This window comes from Theropithecus gelada, chromosome 19 (assembly GCF_003255815.1).
Source record: "Theropithecus gelada isolate Dixy chromosome 19, Tgel_1.0, whole genome shotgun sequence".
Lineage (NCBI taxonomy): Eukaryota > Metazoa > Chordata > Mammalia > Primates > Cercopithecidae > Theropithecus > Theropithecus gelada.
This window is the reverse complement of record NC_037687.1, coordinates 29,862,573-29,874,560: the sequence shown is the minus strand read 5'-3', so window position 1 is coordinate 29,874,560 and position 11,988 is coordinate 29,862,573. Positions and strand designations below refer to the sequence as shown.

General features: G+C 43.9%; 1 pseudogene; it reads left to right on the top strand.

Annotated features, from left to right (window-relative positions):
• LOC112611920 overlaps window positions 1-10,445 on the top strand; it is a 12,623-nt pseudogene extending 2,178 nt beyond the window's left edge.
• Window positions 10,446-11,988: the final 1,543 nt, after the last annotated feature.

Here is an 11,988-nt window from a genome sequence, read left to right as displayed (position 1 = left end):
TCCCCCCCCGGTTTTTTTTTTTTTTTTTTTTTTTTTTTTTTTTTAGTATTTTTAGTAGAGACGAGGTTTCACCATGTTGGCCAGGATGGTCACGATCTCTTGACCTTGTGATCTGCCCACCTCAGCCTCCCAAAGTGCTGGGATTGCAGGCGTGAGCCACTGCGCCTGGCCCTGAAATGTGTTTTTCATTTTAGGGATGCTTGACTTTCAGGGATGTGGCTATAGAATTCTCTTTGGCAGAGTGGAAATGTCTGAACCCTGCACAGAGGGCTTAGTACAGGGCCATGATGTTGGAGAACTACAGGAACCTGGAGTCTGTGAGTGAGGAAAATGTCCCTGCAGATGTGAGGAGTCTGCCTTTGTCTATCTTGGCTCTTCCTGGTTTTGTATTCTCTTTAGTGATTTTGTTCCATACATGTTTTTTTTTTTTAAGATAGTTTCTCTCTTGTTGCCTAGGGTAGAGTGCAGAGATGGGGTTTCTCTGTGTTGGTCAGACTGGCCTCGAACTGCTGACCTCAGGTGATCTGCCCACCTCAGCCTACCAAAGTGCTGGGATTACAGGTGTGAGCCACCATGCCAGGCCCTTATACATGCTTTTGATGTACATGTCATTATTTTCTGCAGTGATGGCCCTGCTATCGGTCATGGATAGCTTCTTAGGGACTCTTCTATAGAGTGGGTTTACATAAAAACAGAAAATTCATGAAGAACACTTTGACTATTATGATTGAACATTATCCTGCTCTAGGCGGAGATGCCCCTGGAAGCCCTGAGCAGAATTGTCAACATGGCCCAGGATATGAAATAGAAAGCATGACACTGACTGACAAGTGTTTCTGACTGTCATGCTGAATTTTTTTTTTTTTTCCCCCCAATAGAATCTCCCTCTGTTGCCCAGGCTGGAGTGCAGTGGTACAATCTTGGCTCATTGCAACCCCTGCCTCCTGTGTTCAAGTAAATCTCCTGCCTCAGCCTCCCTTGTAGCTAGGATTACAATCATGCACCACCACACCCAGCCAATTATATTTTTAGTAGAGACGGGGTTTTACCTTGTTGCCCAAGCTGGTCTTGAACTTTTGACCTCAGGCAATCCACCCTCCTTGGCCTCCTAAAGTGCTGGGATTACAGGCATGAGCCACCATGCCCGGCCCATTTTGTTTTTGTTTTGTTTTGTTTTGTTTTGTTTTGTTTTGAGACGGAGTCTTGCTCTGTCGCCCAGGCTGGAGTGCAGTGGCCGGATCTCAGCTCACTGCAAGCTCCGCCTCCCGGGTTCCCGCCATTCTCCTGCCTCAGCCTCCCGAGTAGCTGGGACTACAGGCGCCCACAACCGCGCCCGGCTAATTTTTTGTATTTTTAGTAGAGACGAGGTTTCACCGTGGTCTCGATCTCCTGACCTTGTGATCCGCCCGCCTCGGCCTCCCAAAGTGCTGGGATTACAGGCGTGAGCCACCGCGCCCGGCCCATTTTGGTTTTTGAGGAGCATCACAGAAGCATCTCTCACTGGCTCTGTGACAATGTTCATCCCATAAACTAATGATCATCTTCTCTAAGCAGCAGTCAGTGGTGTTGAAATTCTTCCTAGTGAGGATGTCATTTGGGCTCACAGCCTCCTATGTATGAGGCTCTTGACTGAACTGTTGTTCATTTCACATTTTTTTTTTTTTTTGAGACGGAGTTTCGCTCTGTCGCCCGGGCTAGAGTGCAGTGGCCGGATCTTGGCTCACTGCAAGCTCCGCCTCCCGGGTTCACACCATTCTCCTGCCTCAGCCTCCCGTGTAGCTGGGACTACAGGCGCCCGCCACCTCACCCGGCTAGATTTTTGTATTTTTTAGTAGAGACGGGGTTTCACCGTGTTAGCCAGGATGGTCTTGATCTCCTGACCTCGTGATCCGCCCGTCTTGGCCTCCCAAAGTGCTGGGATTACAGGCTTGAGCCATCGCGCCCGGCCCCATTTCACATTTTTTATGCTAATATGTGTCATTGTTCATTTTTAACATGAAAACCTATGTTCAGTTTGTTGTGGGATCAACACAGTAACAGATATGGTTTTCATCAATCTTATTGAGGGAGCTTGTGAGGTTGAAGTCTCCATATTTTAGTTCTACTGTAAAATTGTTTAAGACACAGTGGCTTTCAACTTGTTCTTTTCTATGTATTTTTTTTTTTTTTAATTTTTGAATTGGAGTTTGCTCTGTTGCCCATGCTTGAGTGCAGTGGTGCAATCTTGGACCTCTGCAAACTCTGCCTCCCTGGTTTAAGCAATTCTCCTGCCTCAGCTGCCTGAGTAGCTGGGATTACAGGCATGTACCATTATGCCTGCCTACTTTTTGTATTGCTAGTAAAAACGGGGTTTCTCCATGTTGACCAGACTGGTCTTGAACCCCTGAGCCCAGGTGATATGCCTGGCCACGCCTCCCAATGTGCTGGAGTTACAGGCATGAGCCACTATGCCCAGCCCATTTCTATGTATTATAAATGCATTTTTATTTTATTTAATTTTCAGTTCCCTATTCTTGGTGATAGTCTTCATATTTTTCTTTTATAACTGCATGGTGAGTATTGTATCAGGGAGTGACTCTTGATTTACATTTTTTTTCTCTTTTTTTTTCTCTTTTTTGAGGCTGAGTCTTAGTTCATTGCCCAGGGTGAAGTGTAGTAGTGCGATCTCAGTTCACTGCAACCTCTGCCTTCTGGGTTCAAGTGATCCTGTTGCCTCAGCCTCCCAAGTAGCGGGGATTACCAAGCCTGGCTAATTTTTGGTAATTCTATTACAGACGGAGGTTTTACTATGTTGGCCAGGCTGTTTTTGAACACCTGGCCTCACGTGATCCACTTGCCTCGGATTCCCAAACTGCTAGGAATATGGGCATGGCCCCTGGCCACATTCAAGTTTGTTTTTAAGGCTGAATAATATTCCATTGTATGTGTATATCACATTTTGTTCATATATTTTTCTGTGGATGGACATCTGGGTTAGTTCCTTCTCTTTACTATTATAAATAATACTGCTAGGCTGGGCGCAGTGGCTGACACCTGTTATTCCAGCACTTTGGAAGACTGAGGCAGGCGGATCACCTGAGGTCAGGGGGTCCAGGCCAGCCTAGCCAACATGGTGAAACTCCATCTCTACTCAAAATACAAAAAAAAAAAAACAACTAGCCAGGCATGGTGGCAGGCAACTGTAATCCTAGCTACTCAGGAGTCTTAGGTAGGAGAATTGCTTGAACTGGGAGGGAGAGGTTGCAATGAGCCAAGATCGAGCTATTGTCCTTTAGCCTGCGTGACAGAGCGAGACTCTGTCTCAACAACAACATCAACAAAATACTGCTAGAGATATTCTTGAAGATCCTATTTTCAATTCTTTTGGGGCATGCAGTTACTCAATTATGAATTATTTGAATTCAATTATGAATTATATAGGGGTATTCAATTATGAATTATTTGAGGAACTGTGATACATTTTTTCAAAGAGGCTATTTCATTATACATTCCCAGCAACACTGCAAAAGGCTTTTCCATCTCCACATTTTTACCAACACGTTTTATTATCTATTCTTTTGGATAGTAAATATTTTAATGTACTTGAAGTGATATTTCATTGTAGTTTTGATTAGTTTTTCCCTACATGCTCTGTTTTTCACTTTTTTTGTGCTTATTGGTTCTATGCTTATTGGTCATTGGTCTATGATTTCTGCAGAAATGTGTATTCAGTTCCTGGACTCATTTTCTTTATTTTTTATTCTTATTTTTTTGAGACGGAGTCTTGCTCTATTGGTAGGCTAGAGTGCAGTTTTGCAATCTCAGCTCACTGCAACCTCTGCCTCCTGGATTCAAACAATTCTCCTGCCTCAGGCTCCTGAGTAGCTGGGACTACAGGTGTGTGCCACCACGCCTGGCTAATTTTTTTGTATTTTTAGTCGAGACGGGGTTTCACCATGTTGGCCAGGATGGTGTCAATCTTTTGACCTCGTGATCTGCCCAACTCGGCCTCCCAAAGTGCTGGGATTACAGGTGTGAGCCACTGTGCCCAGCCCCTGGACTCATTTTCTAATTGTGTTTTTTGATTGTTGTTGTCAAATTGTAGTAATTCGTTATGTATTCTAGATATTAATCCCTGATCAAATATGTATTTTCCACAGTTTTTCCATGGAATCTTTAGTGTTTTCCACATATCAGGTGACATCTTCTGTGAACACAGAGCATTGTACTTTTCCTTTTCTGCTGCTTGGCATTTATTTCTTTTTCTTGTCTAATTTCTCTGGTCAGGATTCCAGTAGTATGCTGAATAGAAATAGCGGAAGCAGGCTTCTTAGTCTCTTTCCTGATCTTAGAGGAAAAGATCTCAGTCTTTCACCACCCGGTGTGATGGTAACTGCGGGTTTCTCCTAAATGGCCTTTATTATGTTGAGGTAGGTTTCTTGTATTCGTTGCGTGTTGAGTGTTTTTATTTCAAAACAATGTTGTTGTTTTTTTTTTTTTGATTTTCAATAGTTTGTTCATAATGTGTCTCTTCAATGGTGTGTTGGGGTTCATTCTAGTTGGAGTTTATTGAACTTCAAGGCATTGTAAATCCATTATTTTCTTTAAACGTGGGATGTTGTCACTGTCATTTCTTCAAATGAGCATTCTGAATGTGTGTGTTCTCCTTGTGGAGCTGCTGTCATGTGTACGTTCTCCTGCCTCTCAGTGAAGCAAAAGTCTGTGAGGCCCCACTGGGCTGTCTCCTTATCTGTTCATTTTACTCCTCAGACACAGCGATTTTCAAGAACCTGTCTTGAAGTCTGCTCATTCTTTCTTCTGCCTAATTAGCTCTGCTTTTAAATTATTCTAGTAAAACTTTCACTTTATTTCTTATATTGCTGATCCAGAATTTTCATTTTTTATTACAGTTTGTCTGTTGATATTCACGTTTTGTTCATGTATTTGTTTCTTGATTTTGTTTAGTTTACTACTTCTGTTTCTCTTCAGTTTCCTGAGTGTCTTTAAGACAGTTCTTTCAAGTTTTACTCTTGCTTCTCAGAAGCTTCAGTTTGTGCTATGCTTCAGTGTCCATAATTTCTCTCTCCCTCCACCCTCCCAACCCTGCTGGCAGGGCAGAATATGTGCTTCTCTAACCTGCTGCAGAGCCTGGTAGTATTTTTGGCAACCTCCAAGCTGATTTACAACTGTACCAGTGTTTCTTTCAATAATCCCAGTCGAAAAAGAAAGAATCCAGTTCTTCATGCCAATGGCAGACAAGCCAGAACCGTGAATGCAAGTTTTACTTTTCTTTTTTCCCAAGAAGAGAATAATGAGGGGAGGATACTGCCCCGTGCTGGGGAGGAGGGTGGGCAGAGATGAGCAAATTTCCACAACCTGGCCTTCCAATTCGGTTCAATTTTGTATTGGTGTTCGTTGGATACTGCAGTTTCCTTACTGGTTTCTAGACCTTTCCCAAAGATTTATATATATATATTTTGTGATGGAGTCTTGTTTTGTCATCCAGACTGGAGTTAAGTGATGCGATCTTGGCTCACTGCAACCTCCGCCTCCTGGGTTCAAGCGATTCTTCTTCCTCAGTCTCCTAAGTAGCTGGGATTACAGGCATGCACCACCACACCCAGCTAATTTTTGTATTTTTAGTAGAGACAGGGATTCACCATATTAGCCAGGCTAGTCTCGAACTCCTGACCTCAGGTGATTCACCCACCTCGGCCTCCAAAAGTACTGGAATTACAGGCATGAGCCACCATACCTGGCCTACAAAGATTTTTTTAATGAAACATTTGGTTGAGTTGGTGTTTCCATGAGAATATGAGGGCATGGCATTTGCTAGTCTGTCATCTTCACTTTTCATGTCTCATTTATTCCAGACACTGTGTTTAAAAGCCCAGGGATATGATTTCAAATAATACAGGAACCAGGAAAAGAAACACCATTTTTGTTGTATAAGAAACAACATTTACCCTCAAATTTTCATATGGCAAATATTTTAGTTAGCACATTATTGTTTTTCTTCACTAATGTGACCAATGACATACATAGGCAACAATCTCCATCTTGCTGTGTTTCTTTTCCTTTTCTTTTTCTTTTCTTTTCTTTTTTTTTTTTGAGACAGAGTCTCTCTCTGTCGCCCAGGCTGGAGTGCAGTGGTGCGATCTCGGCTCACTGCAAGCTCTTCCTGCTGGGTTCATGCCATTCACCTGTCTCAGCCTCCCGAGTAACTGGGACTACACGCACCCGCCACCACGCCCAGCTAATTTTTTTGTATTTTGTTTAGTAGAGATGGGGTTTCACCATCTTAGCCAGGCTGGTCTCGAACTCCTGATCTCGTGGTCTGCCCGCCTTGGCCTCCCAAAGTGCTAGGATCACAGGTGTGAGCCACCGCACCTGGCCTCTTTTTCTTTTTTCTTTTTTTTTTTTTTTTTTGAGATGGAGTCTTGCTCTGTCACCCAGACTGGAGTGCCGTGGTGCGATCTTGACTCACAGTAACCTCCAGTTCCCGGATTCAAGCAACTCTCTTGCCTTAGCCTCTCAAGTAGCTGGGATTACAGGCACATGCCACCATGCCCGGGCAATGTATTGTATTTTTTTAGTACAGACAGTGTTTCACCATGCTGGTCTCGAACTCCTGACCTCGTCTTCTGCCCACTTTGGCCTCCGAAGTGCTGAAATCACAGGCATGAGCCACTGCACTTGGCCTGGCTCTGTTTTCACAAACACATCTCTACCTACTCAGCCAGGGAATCATTGTTTATTCCCACGGTCTCCCACACTGCTACACTCTTCATAGGGTTTACTCACGTTTTCTTGTGTGTATGCAATTCTGGAATCTACACAGGTTATATTGTTGAGTATATTCTTGAAACTAGAAATCAGAGGCATTGAATTTAAGAGATGTAAAACTGTTTTCACCTCAGGCCACCATACTGCTGCTTTCTTGGGTCTCTTTCATTCTTGTCACTTGCACATATTATAATTTGAATATTTAACCTTGGGTCAATATTTTACCATTTGCTAAATTAGTTCTACTTTCCTCCAAGCTCAAAATTTGGTCTATCGTAGTGGAATTATATTGCCACAGACGTGCATGCACAAAGTTCACTCCTATATGCCCATTACTTCGTGCCCTCCACACTTGCCCTCCCTTTCCAGGCCTTGCATCACTTGATACTGTGATCTGGATACAAATACTGTTGCTTTCCAGCCTATTGATTTGTAATGCTGAGCACCCCAATTTCCCCGTGAGCCCCTCCCTTCCAACACTACTCTGAGTAAGTCAAGACCTTATTCATCCACTGGACAAAATTATAGGAGGCTGCCTGAATCAATGTGTGCAGGCATGATGACTCAGCACATGGTCCATGAGAGATGACTTAGCACCACTGTCAGCAGCACAGCTCAGCCCTTGTGTCCCAGCTCAGCCCTTGTATCCCCCTTGATGTGCTTCTTTCTGTTCTCTTTGTATTTTCTGTGACTGGTCATTTTCTGTACTGCCTGGGCTGACTATTGTGCTTAAGAAGATGTCATGGAATCATTCAGGCCTAGGATCAAGTCTTGTCCCTCACCTACCATACGTTCAAATTAAGGTCATATACATGAACACTGTGGGCCTGGTGTCCTTATTTGAGAAGTAATGTTAATTTGCCTCCAGATTTTTTTTTTTTTTTTTTTTTTTTTTGAGACGGAGTCTCGCTCTGTCGCCCGGGCTGGAGTGCAGTGGCCGGATCTCAGCTCACTGCAAGTTCCGCCTCCCGGGTTCACGCCATTCTCTGGCCTCAGCCTCCCAAGTAGCTGGGACTACAGGTGCCCGCCACCTCGCCCGGCTAGTTTTTTTTGTATTTCTTAGTAGAGACGGGGTTTCACCGTGTTTAGCCAGGATGGTCTCGATCTCCTGACCTCGTGATCCACCCGTCTCAGCCTCCCAAAGTGCTGGGATTACAGGCTTGAGCCACCGCGCCCGGCCTTTTTTTTTTTTTTTTTTGAGACGGAGTTTCGCTCTTGTTGCCCAGTCTGGAGTGCAATGGCGCAATCTTGGCTCACCACAACCTCTGCTCCCCAGGTTCAAGCAATTCTCTTGCCTGAGGCTCCCAAGTAGCTGGAATTACAGGCATGCACCTACATGCCTGGCTAATTTTGCATTTTTAGTAGAGACGGTGTTTCTCCATGTTGGTTAGCCTGGTCTCCAACTTCTGACCTCGGGTGATCCACCTCTCTCGGCCTCCCAAAGTGCTGAGATTACAGGAGTAAGCCACCATACCCAGCTGCCTTCAGGGTTTTAAAACACATTAATGCTATTAGATGGCTTCACATTTTGCAGTTTTTATAGTACAGACTCTAAACTTCCTTTGTGTAGTAAGAGTTGTCAACCTTCGGTGATGATGATGACATTCTCCTTTTCCTGTTTCAGTCATTTCACTGTCCTGTCAGAAATAGCTTAGGCTGGCTGGCCATGGTTGCTCAGGCCTCAAATCCCAGCAATCTGAGATACCATGATGGGTAGATCTGTTGAGGTCAGGAGTTTGACACCAGTCAGGCCAACATGATAAAACTTCAAATTTACTAAATACAAAAAATTGGCCAGGTTTGGTGGGTCACCCTGTTACCCAGGCTGGAGTGCAATGATGTAATCTTGGCTCACTGCATCCTCCACCTCCTGGGTTCAAACGTTTTTTCTGCCTTACCCTCCTGAGTAGCTGAAATTACAGGTGCCTGCCACAATGTCCAGCTAATTTTTTTGTATTTTTAGTAGAGATGGGGCTTCACCATGTTGGCCAGGCTGGTCCCGAACTCCTGACCTCGTGATCTGCCTGCCTCAGCCTCCCAAAGTGCTGGGATTACAGGTGTGAGCCACCATGCCTGGCCGTTAGTCAATTCTTATACTTTGTAATGCTGTGTATTTTCTTGACCTCATACGTCAGAAGGTAGTGGTCTTGACATGTATTTCAGTTCTTATGTTGTGTGCTCCTGGTAAGTAGAAGTTGTGACTTTTTTCTTAAGAGGGAATTGTTTAGAATTCTGCAGGCTGTATAAATGTACTTATTATTGGCCGGGCGCGGTGGCTCAAGCCTGTAATCCTAGCACTTTGGGAGGCCGAGACGGGCGGATCACGAGGTCAGGAGATCAAGACCATCCTGGCTAACACAGTGAAACCCCGTCTCTACTAAAAATACAAAAAACTAGCCGGGCGAGGTGGCGGGCACCTGTAGTCCCAGCTACTCGGGAGGCTGAGGCAGGAGAATGGCGTAAACCCAGGAGGCGGAGCTTGCAGTGAGCTGAGATCCGGCCACTGCACTCCAGCCTGGGCGACAGAGCGAGACTCCGCCTAAAAAAAAAAAAAAAAATGTACTTATTATTTGTTTGCAGGTTTTATCATGAGTTACAAAATTTCATTAATTGATTTTTATGTTTTTCATATGGTTTTTCGGTATGTGGTATGCAATATAACTGACACACTCCACTCGTTAATGTCACAAAGTGTCACCGGGCGCTGTGGCTCTTGTCCGTAATCCTCAGACTTTGGGAGGTGGAAGCGGGTGGATCACTAGAGGTCAGGAGTTCTCTGCGTAGATACAGATAATTTTATGACGTTTATTCAGAAAAATATGGTATGAACATTTTCTTTTTCTCGTTTTTTTTTCTTTTTTCTTGTTTTCTTTGGTTATTATTTATGTATTTATTGTTTTGAGACGGAGCCTCATTTTTGCCGTCCGGACTGAAGTGCAGTGGTGTGACCTCAGCTGACTGCAGCCTCTGCCTCCCAGGTGGAAGTGATTCTTGTGCCTCCACCTTCTGAGTAGCTGGGACCTCTGTCGCGGGCTTCCACGCCTGGCTAATTTTTGTAATCTTTTCTTATCTTGTCAGTGCTATGATTGTTTGACAATACAGAATTTCCATTGATTTTGATTATCCTTACATGAGGTTGTTGTTGATTATTTGCCAAAATAGTATATTTTGTGGTACTTTAGCATTTATTTGTATAGAGTAAATATGCTGTAAATATGAAGAGTATATATTGTTTGCTTCGTTGATGTGACAGTTATTTTTTATTTTTTTTTGCAAACTGTGATGCGCTTTAGGGTCACAGTGGAAAACACTCCTGACTTTAGGCTTACACGTTTGTGCCCTGTCAGTGTTTTTTCATGATATTGAAAATAGGCTTCCATAGAAATTATTTGAAGGACATGTAATCGCCCTTTATTTATTATAGAATCTGACTCCTTTTGTGTTCCTAAACTTTGAAGATCATGTTTGGGAAGTTTAAAATAAGTATTTTTTGTGTCATATTTACATATTTCAGTATATTTATCATCTGTACTTAATTTGAAACCTATTGGTGTTTATATTTTGTAGATATCTCTTCCAAATGCATGATGAAGGAGGTCTTGTCAACATACAGAAGTGTTCCACACAGGGACACTGCAAAGACATGAAAGTCATCGCACTGGAGATTTTTGTTTCCATAAAACTGAGAAAGATATTTACGAGTTTGAGTTTCAGTGGCAAGAAAATGAAAGAAATAGCCATGAAGCACCCATGACAAAAATCAAAAAGTTTACTGGTAGTACATACCAATATGATCAAAGCCATTCTGGAAGCAAACCTATTAAAGACCAGCTTGGATTAAGCTTTTATTCATATCTTCCAGAACTGTATATATTTCAGACCATGTCCAGCTAATTTTGTATTTTCAGTAAAGACAGGGTTTCTCCATGTTGGTCAGGCTGGTCTCAAACTCTCAACCTCAGGCGATCCGACCGCCTCGGCCTAACAAACTGCTGGTTTATGGTATTTGCTAATTCTAGGATGCAAAGCCGGAATAAGAGCAGTCACCACCTTGCCTAACAAACCTGTGGCTGCACATATCTGTGCTGTCCAATAAAAAAACTTAATTTTAAAAACAAAAAAGGGGGAGATGTTGGGATTCACTCAGGATGGTGGCAGAAGTATTAAAGGGAAATGTCACGCACGTCCATGTGAAGAGGCCACCAAACAGGCTATGTGTGAGCAACAAGGCTGTTTGTTTCACCTGGGTGCGGCCAGGCTGAGTCTGAGAAAGGAGTCAGCAAAGGGTGGTGGGATTATCATTAATTCTTATAGGTTTAGGATGGGTGGTGGAGTTAAGAGCAATTTTTTGCGGGCCGGGGGTGGATCTCACAAAGTACATTCTCAAGGGCAGGGAGAATATTACAAAGAACCTTCTCAAGGGTGGGGAGGGTGTATCGTACAAAGTATATTCACAAGGGCGGGGGAATATCACGAACTACAATATCGCAAGGGAAGGGTGTATTGTCACAAAGTCAACTGATCAGTTAGGGTGGAGAAGGAACAAATCACAATGGTGGAATGTCATCAGTTAACGCAGGAAGTGGTTATTTTCACTTCTTTCGTGGATCTTCAGTTGCTTCAGGCCATCTGGATGTATATGTGCAGGTCACAGGGGATATGATGGCTTAGCTTGGACTCAGAGGACTGACAGGAAATATTAGGGAAAGTTATAGGAAATAGTCACAAACCTTTTGGAAGGCCGAAAGATTACATAGCTTGTAATAATTGAACAGGCTGCAGGCAGCCCGTTCTTACCTTAGAGTATTAGGGGAGGTTGACCAGGGATATTGCACCCTAATGGCATTTACTTCAAACCCCAGTACTTGAGATTTGATCATTCCTAGAACTACTCTCTTAACCATGTTAATTATCCACAAGTGTGTTGACTCAAAGCCTCTGTTGTTAACTGCATACCAAATAAATGCCTGCAGTGTGAGCTGCTCCCAGCTGGCAGCTATGACAAACCTCTCTTGCTGTGCAGGCGGTCGGACACCCAGCAGAACTGGCAAAGCAGACTGTGTGTCAGTGTAGATTTTATTCATTCGTCGTTTGGCTCAGGGTCTGCGCGCAGCTCCCACCGCCCCCCGCTTCCCGCCACCCCACCCCCGCTCAGGGCCACCACCCCCCTCCCCGGCCCCCGGAGCTAATACCTTCCTGTGAGGAGCAATACCTGAGACCCCC